This window comes from Mya arenaria, chromosome 6, assembly GCF_026914265.1.
Source record: "Mya arenaria isolate MELC-2E11 chromosome 6, ASM2691426v1".
Classification (NCBI taxonomy): domain Eukaryota; kingdom Metazoa; phylum Mollusca; class Bivalvia; order Myida; family Myidae; genus Mya; species Mya arenaria.
Window position 1 is genome coordinate 21,872,996 of NC_069127.1, and position 9,161 is coordinate 21,882,156.

The 9,161-nt window shown below is 33.0% G+C and overlaps 1 long non-coding RNA gene across 1 annotated transcript; it reads left to right on the forward strand.

Annotated features, from left to right (window-relative positions):
* Positions 1–6,158: 6,158 nt before the first annotated feature.
* LOC128238283 (uncharacterized) lies at positions 6,159–8,845 on the forward strand. The gene is made up of 2 exons (XR_008261658.1): positions 6,159–6,601; positions 7,636–8,845. It is a non-coding gene; the product is annotated as an uncharacterized LOC128238283 (long non-coding RNA).
* The last annotated feature ends 316 nt before the right edge of the window (positions 8,846–9,161 follow it).

A 9,161-nucleotide genomic window follows, 5' to 3' on the forward strand; every position in this document is an offset into this window, starting at 1 on the left:
CAACCATCATGAAATGAACTAAATAATTTCATTACATCAATGAATATTTGCATTACCAAACAGGAGCCGTTTTTAGGAATTCTTGTTAAAGGAAAAAAACACCCTAAATTGTAATTTCCTTATTCTGTTTATGATTTTTTTCTTATTCTCAGTAAAATAAAAAAATCAGTACCAACATTTCAAGCTTAATACTGAGAGAACAAATTGAATCGCAGATCGAACAATAGATATGAAACCCACATAAAGAAATGGCAGTGTTTAAGAATCAAATAATAAAATAAATATCAGAGCAATGATAGCACGAACCATAAGAAGCTTTTTTTACTCTTTATGATATAACAATATTCATATAATCCATATGAGAGAGCAAGAATGTATGTTTGTGTGTCTGTGTGTCTGCGAGTGTATGTGTGTGTGTGTGTGTGTGTGTGCGTGTGTGTGCGTGCGTGCGTGCGTGTGTGTGCGTGTGTTCGAGAGGGCGAGTGTGTGCGCGTGTGCGAATGCTCATGTAGAACATACATAGACTATTTGTTTTTATATGAATTTGTTCTTAAACTGTTGGTTAAAATGAATGCTATGCAAAAAAAAAATATCCACATTTTGCAGACTCCATTCCGTTTGGTTATCTCGACCCCTTCATTAGAAAAATATACAGAACGCGACCCGAACTTCGATTGTGGTTGGCTATATTGTGTATATAATGGCTAACGTCACATCACAATACACGTTTTATTTTATTTAATTAGTTTCTGTGCTTTCTAATTCTGATGATGTGGAGACCTATTGTAAGGTCATTGTTTGTCTAAAATTCGATAGTTATTAAGCGCTCTCTGACGTCACGCTTTTCCCATAATTCTCTGATAGGTGGCGCTGTGTTTTAGCGCTTAAATCATTGTTAAGCGCGCCTCCAGCCGAGCGGTCATTGTTAAGACATTAAATTTAAACCCGCCCTCCCTCCCATTTTATTTATTTAATTAATAGGTTTAATGTCGTAATTTTGTCTCTGAATGTACTGTGGATGCTATGCTAATAATTGTGTGTCTTGTTCATATGTATTAAATATTCATGATGCATATTGTTTGTAATGTATAATTTCTATTTTCACTTTTGTGATTATACTTGTGTATTTCATGTCGTGTTTTGAGGCTGCATGTATACAATATATTTGTTTAATTCACATTGCAGCCTCCTTTTCGGCCAAAATTAATTAATCTATTATTTTAATTTATGGTTTTGTTTTTCCTGTGCTCCAGCTTAAATGCTTTGAGTGTCTAGGATAATTATGTAAAAATATGGAAAGCTTTTTTCTATAACAATTCAGAACCATATTTATGTTATTAAATAAGAAACATGTAATATTTGTTTAAAGTAAGTTGCTTTTTTATAAGCCAACGGACCTTACAATTAACAAGAAATCAATTATTAATCTGCGTTCCACATTCAACTAAATTAGCTTAACTTAATGTTAAGTAAGACTCTTATGTTTTAAAGCAAGTGGTGTCCGTCTTGCGAAATTGTCATAAATTTAATGAAGTCTATATGGTGCTCACGATGGATTATTTCCGAACTGTTACACCTTTCGCGATGTATCGATTTTTTGCGCTAATATATCCATGCCATATAATGATTCAATTTTGCCACATGCAAAGACACAATCCCGTACAGCCCGTTGACGTACACAAACCCTCAAGTATTATAATATGATATATAGCCGTTATTTAATCATTTGTATTGGTAAATTTGTCTTTATTCTTTATTGCATGATTTTTCCCGATTGCAGATAATGAAGATGCAAGCAACAATGTTAACACTCCGCGCCAAACTACTATTCACACGTCTATTCCACTTGGTAAGTATTACAGATTCGTTTAAAACATTGATCTTATCCGTGATAATTGCTGGTTTATTTTAGGCACATATCATGTTAAAGGATAATACGAATTGATGGATGAGCTTTCAAAGTAATGTTTTAAAATCTATAGGACTAAAGTTTGACTCGCGAAGTTTGGGACAAAACCAAAAATACTGAAAAAGTTGAATTTGAATAATTATGTTAAAACTCCACAGATAGAATGCTATACAAGGTTTGTACACAAATATGTGCTTATTCACTTGCATAATAGGAAATTGTGTTCTTATACCGATTTAACGTCATAAATATTGAAAATGATGGTACTCTGTTTGATCATAGAAGAAAGTTTGAACTACCACATTTAAGAGTAATCTTACAGTTGTAGATTAATCATAAATATGTATAGGATATATTAAGCGAATTTCTCGTTAACAACAGCAGCGATGATACGTCTAAAGTACATTTACGATATCTTAATAAGATCATTGCAGCCGCAAACGAATCGTTTTTTTAAGTAAATAGTGACTATCGGATCAGGAAGGGGGTCATGTTGGACATCGATCTGTCATTTGCATTTATATGTGTTATTATGTTAAAAGCGTTCACGGAAATAATTATTTTTTGGATTCGATCCACGAAACGGCTGCCCCGATTATGGAGAAAAAAACGTCATTTCTTCGTAGTTGAAATATCTGAAAATATTGACTGATAACTAGGATTTTCATTTTATTGTTCTAACAAGTCAATCAATCTTTAGTACATTTTCAACACTTTTAAACCTGATAATTCATTTTGACAAATTCAAATAATCTATCTTTGCAATAAACCTAGAACATATTAGCTTCCTAAAATGTTCACATATCATATTTGCAGACCAGACGAGCAAATTCTGCATGCATTTAACATCTTGGACCGAAGGTATATGGACAAATAGCTAGCCACTTGAAACGTGTTGTAAATGGTTACAGCTGTATATGTCGAATAGCATTCAGGAACGAAGAAGTATTTATTTTTTGCAGCCAATCTTCCTAACAGCGAAGAAGAGCGTCCTGTTGCAGATCCAAATGTATTAGGAATTCTGAATTTTGCTTGATATATAACACATATAAACGTATTAAAGGGGTTATGTCATTATATGATGTTTTCTTTGACGAGCAAATTCTGCTTGCATTTAACATCTTGGACCCAAGGTATATGAACATATAGCTAGCCACTTTGAACGTGTTGTAAATGGTTACAGCTGTATATGTCGAATAGCATTTAGGAACGAAGAAGAATTTATTTTTTGCAGCCAATCTTCTAAACAGCGAAGAAGAGCGTCCTGATGCAACTCCAAATGTATTAGGTATTCTGAATTTTGTTTGATATATAACACATATTAACGTATCAAACATACGCTCATTTATCCTTTCGTATGTAATGATTCAATGAACTTCTACAGAGCAAACTGAAACAAATTGGCGATATTTTGTCTCTTTTTATTAGGGGATTTGTACCGAAGCTAATAATAATAAACCCATTTATAATGACTACTTTATAATTGTTCACAAAGCATATGCTTTTTTGCTTTCATAATTTAAGTCAAATAAGTTAAAGATTGTAATGCAATTAAATAAGACATTTAATTTTAATCCATCAAGTGTATTGTGCCCCTTTCAAATAACATTTTAAAATATATCGAAGAGAACAAGATATTGGTAATATATAATACAACAATGAGATCAACACGTGTATGCATACCTAGTTGTATTAAATTAAAATGCCAATGTGTCCTCAAGAGTTTTAACGTGTTTAGTCCTAAGCCGAGCAAGAAATTGGAATATCTTTGAAGAATGCATAATTATTCTATGGCTTTTCGTTTATCGTAGATTTGAATTTGTCTCATTATTTTCCATTTTGTATGAATATTAATTTCTAAAACGATAACAAAAACTAAGAACAAATCTCTTAAACAGTTAAACAAAGTATCTTTAAAACAATGAGCCTTCGAAATGCTTTTTACCATTTTGCTTACATAGCAGAGAGCTGCAGTCAATTGTATAAACACTGGTTAGAACTAACTATTGGTTGAATTTGTCCAGCGCATATCGTTGATCAATCTGGCTTCCAAAACATCTAACAGCTGGTAAAAGTATAAAAACACACACACGTATTTACCTTCGATCAAAGTACAATAAAATCAAAAGGACCATGCATAGTTATCACATTAACGATTAACAACTGTTAAGAGGCACTAAGCACAGCTCAAACAAAAGAACCCCCACACAAAACATTTAAATACCACGTACAAATACTACAGTCAGACCGCACACTTATCAAAGTACATTTGCTGATTGATGATTAGTTTGGAACGGTCAGTGAAACACGAGGTCACTGTAGCATAAATATACAGGTGGCTCAAACTAGTTTGTATGGCCATAAACTCCCACTTGTCCAAACATTTATCAATAATTAGAACATGACACATATTAATCTCAACTTATAAACAATTTCAAAAGTACTAAACGCCCGGATATATACAATACCTGCTAACAAATGAGTCAAGCCGGGGCATCAGTGCTAGCTCTTAAAGGGTACGATAAAGTCATTCAAAGATAGCCATCTGCCATTGCTTGCAGTACCAAGTTTTAATATTAATACGAAAAAGCTACAGAAACAAGCTCTGTAGCCAAAAATTTAAAAATTATTTCTTAATATACTTTTTAAATCAAAGCATCAGCGTATAAACCAGGAAGTAAAACACAAAACAAGCATTTAGAAATATATAATTATAAATGCTGTCAAAGTTGAAATAAATAGTGCGGATTGTTAACTTAATTGTTTACCTTTTTGAAAGAAATTTTACAGATGATAGACCATTGTACCATGCTACATTAGCATTTAATTAATAACTAAATCATTAAATTGTATTTACAACACACTACATATGTAATATATAAAACTAGGGATATTTTTCAAGGATAGTTACACCCACCTTGGAACACTGAGTAAAGTGTAAAATTTCCTGGGGGTTTAAAAACGTTCGTGTGCACAACCTTTCTGAGAACTCTGTCAAAAATGTGGCGGCCAAATACAAAATACCTGGTTCCTTATTTTCTTTTTTTTAGTTCCAGTTTTGGTGCATTCAACGTGTTTTGATATCATGGCTTGTCATATATCAGTTTATATCCATTTGCCTAGAAAAGGTATCCGACACCCGTTCTCACAGTTCAAATCTCTCCAGGTTGTAGCGTAACCCTACTGAGACTTTTGTCCACTTTAACTTGTCAGAAGTCTTTAAGTTATTAAACAACAATTGTTCCAATGTTCATTCTTTATTATAAAACTTTCTTTCTAAATATATATGTACAGTTCGAAATACAGCTTAACGTTCTCTTTCATCCAAAAACCTAACTCCAGTCCAAAAAGGACTCAACCGGGTGAACTCACCCGGCCCTCTCTCCTTCACATAGAAAAATGATCCAACTTAAATACTATGAATATGAGGCAAATGTGACAGCTTAACAATCCAAAGCGCATTTGTACCAAGTCGGCTGTCAACCCCTTCCACATTCATTGACAATCAAATATGTCATACAATAATTACTTAACATTCAGTATGAAGACAATTATCCATTTAATAAAAAGCTACTTATATCATAAAAATAACGTGAACAATATCATTAGGTTACAAGGTTTGTGTGTTGTGGTGTTATATATTCTTCTCTGATAACATTTGATATCATTGTGCTCAAGTAAAAATGGTTCCAAAACACATTTTATGTTTCTTCATGTTGCCAAGGCAAGCATTAACTACTTGTAACTAGTCTTTACTTATATGTATGTATTCATCTAACTTTGTCTGATGTAGTGTTAAATTTTTTTAAAAAGTCATGTCAAGCACGTAAATTAAACATCCAATTTGATAAATGTTGCCATGGCAGCCACTTTGTACACGTATACACGTATGTAATTTGATTCGTCATTTCATGTGTCTGTTTACTTTAATTTGGTCTTGTGTGGATATACATTATAAAGTAGCGATTAATATATTAAATATACTAAGGATGCAAACGAATGACAAAATTGTTATTCGAATATTCGGTAGTTCTTTCGATCGAATATTCGATTACCAAAATACATGTTGTAGAAGTTATAGTAAACTACTAATATAATTCGCTAAATTAATAGCCGGGGCATTTAACCCTCCTTCGTCGTAGCGCGACGGACCATGATTTTCCATATATGTGACTCTGAAACTCCCAACTTTAAAGACAAAGTAAAAAGAAAGAGGTTATGAATAAACAAACAAAATCAATTCCACTGCCATCATATTTGTAAACAATGTTAAATTTGATGGATTGCTGGTCAAATGGCGTTATGCGCCAAGGAAGTTCTTGTCGTAGGACGAGCAGTCTTGTTCTGGGATTGACGTCTACTAAAGATAACTATTGAAAATCCATTGATTTGAGATTTGAGCAATTTGGACAGAAGACAAAACATTGATATGAAGGCCGATGTTTCATGAATACTTAATTAAGAACATCATCAGCATATGAAAAGTAACACATGTTTATGAATTAAATATCTTACTACTCTAGTGTCATGAACACCTCAGTGCACGTATATGTATGCTAACGTATTTTGTCGTTACAAAATCTCAGACGATGACACACGTATTAAACAGACATCTGGTACACTTTGCAGGCTCTGGCGAAACGGACAGAAATAAACCTACTCCGGACGGAAGTCTTTTGGCTAACAAAACGGGTAATTGCTTAATGTAGTGTAGTTTGCTTTAGTTCATACTCCAAACAAAAATCATTGCATTTAAAAGTTGGTTAAAGTACTAAACCATTTACAATATTCGATATGATATCCGACTTGGCTGGTTAGATCTGTTAAAATATACGAGATTTAAAAGAAGATTACGAAGTATGGTTGCCTGTCGTAATTAATCTTTGGTCTTACTTTTCATTTAGATTAGGGTCGAATATGTTGAAAGACATTTTTTGTTGCTATACCTGTCATCAAAACAGGAAAAGAATTTCAGTCGAAAATTGGAATTTGAAAAATATAAATATTTGTGTTTGGAAAGGAATAAGCTTTATGAATATGATAATAACTTAATTTCGCCCAGATACCTCATTTGAGCCAAAACTCTCATGGTGAGTCACAAATTATCGGCATTTGTCAGTAAAAGTCCACAAATAACGTATACTAACAGAGTAGAAACTTTAAATTGAAGCCGGTTTTGAATGGAGTGCTTTAAGGGGTTTCAATAACGTTCTTCCAATGTATTTTTGCATTTGCAAAAAAACGTAAATGGAAGACATTGATCGAGTGAAATATTATAAACTGAAAACCAAAATTTGCACGAGTTACCACAATGTAAATAAAAACAACTCAGACTGTGCTTAAAACAGAATTTCAGTATTGTTACAATGAATGGTTGTTATGTTCTTTCAAATACATAGTTAACATTAAAGCAAAACACACAATCATTTCATAGAGAGACATATTTGTATAACGCATGCCTTGAGCTTGGCTCAAATAATAATTTATAATGCACGTATATGTTTATATTATCTGCCATGTCGTTCCGTCGACGGATTAATATGAGTTTGTCCTGTATGTCAAATTAATGGGTTACAGTATATGTGCTTGTATAGAATGTCGTTTGTTATTTCCTGGCGAATTTCCATGTTCATCATAGGATTGATTTTAAAGATTTCTAATACCTCTTCCCAGAAACGAACAATTTATAATTTCTTTAACATTGTACATGTGATTTAATATTCCAGTTTCACTTTCTGATGCAAAAAGGAAATCCCCTACTAACGTCAATCATTAAACACGTAGGACCGGTTCCCAGGACAACAATGATGCAACAAACTTTTTCGAGACCAGGGCAAACAGTAAAACTAATGGACAGATTTGATCATATCAAAGAAAGAAGGAAACGGAAAATCCATGCTTGGAATTCTCTGCTGCGTATATACCGTGTAAGAGTGTGTTTGTAGATGATTAAGAGTTACACTGATGAACATGTTTAGTATTTGATGAACATGTTTTATGGGAAAGGGCCGTTAGTTTTGTCGGAAACACTCGCGGCCCAATACCTATGCAAGCCCTTTTTGATTGAATGTGAAGAATGTTACATTGCACTGTTTTATTTTCATCTGTTGTCCTCCATCCATTTCATTTATTGTGTTTATGTATATTCATGTTAGAAGTATGGAATGATTTTGTTACGATTGAACTGAATAAACATACAAATCAGGTGGTCTATAAACTCACATGTTTATTTTTCAGTATTTTACTTTCCGTTAGCGAAACTAAAACAAAATGATCAGACAGTTGCAAACCAATAGCACATATCAATAAGACTATTCAATGTGCTTTTACTTTTACACAGGACTGTATTTTGCTTTATCTCAAAGACACAGAAATGGGCTCCTAAAATTTACCAAGTAATAATGTTTATTACTGCCTTAATTGTTATGGTTACCTGTTAGGAAGGGATAAACCCAATCATAGGAGCAACCATGTCGTTGTTCATTACCTTTTCTGATAATTCCAACACAAATGACTAGTACTTTAAATTCCACGATGAATGAAATATCTCCTAGTACTTATCATTGACCTTTCAAGCATGCCTTTATAAAAAAAATACCAACTACAACTTTACAAACCATGCTGTATTCCGATTTACATAATGATACTACAACTTTGCTGTTTATAGTGTACATAATTATTGTCCTTGATTGATATTCTTGAAATAACTAACGAATATACTGTAGTATGTCAACTATTGGAACTGTGCACAACAGGCCGTAAAGCCGGGAAAACTAGTTGTCAACTTAATGTTATCATTGTAAATAGAGCACTAATCCATCTTACTTTTTTGTTATTGTATTCATGCTTATAAAGACTATTACAATGTTGTGTCCTATTAATACCAATATGCTTTTATTTACAGGTAAAAATTAAATCTGATGTATTGTTATGTTATGTATGTTTGATTATGGTGTAATTAAGTCCTTTTTTCTGAGAAATATTGACAAAAAAAACCTTTAAGTTTATCGCGGGCCAACTGGGGGTGGACACAGGCCCTACAGCCCCCACTGAACGATTCGCCCATGGTCCACTTGTAAATAAAATAAATGAACAATTTTTGCTTGCTTGGGTATATACATGTAAGTAAAAAAAACTGACAGTGAAGGTATAAATCTGGGTCCGTGAGCCCAGCTCAGATACACCCAACTGCGATTGACTAAATAATATGGTGATTTATAACCCATTTAGGAACATTGATCGTCAAAATAAA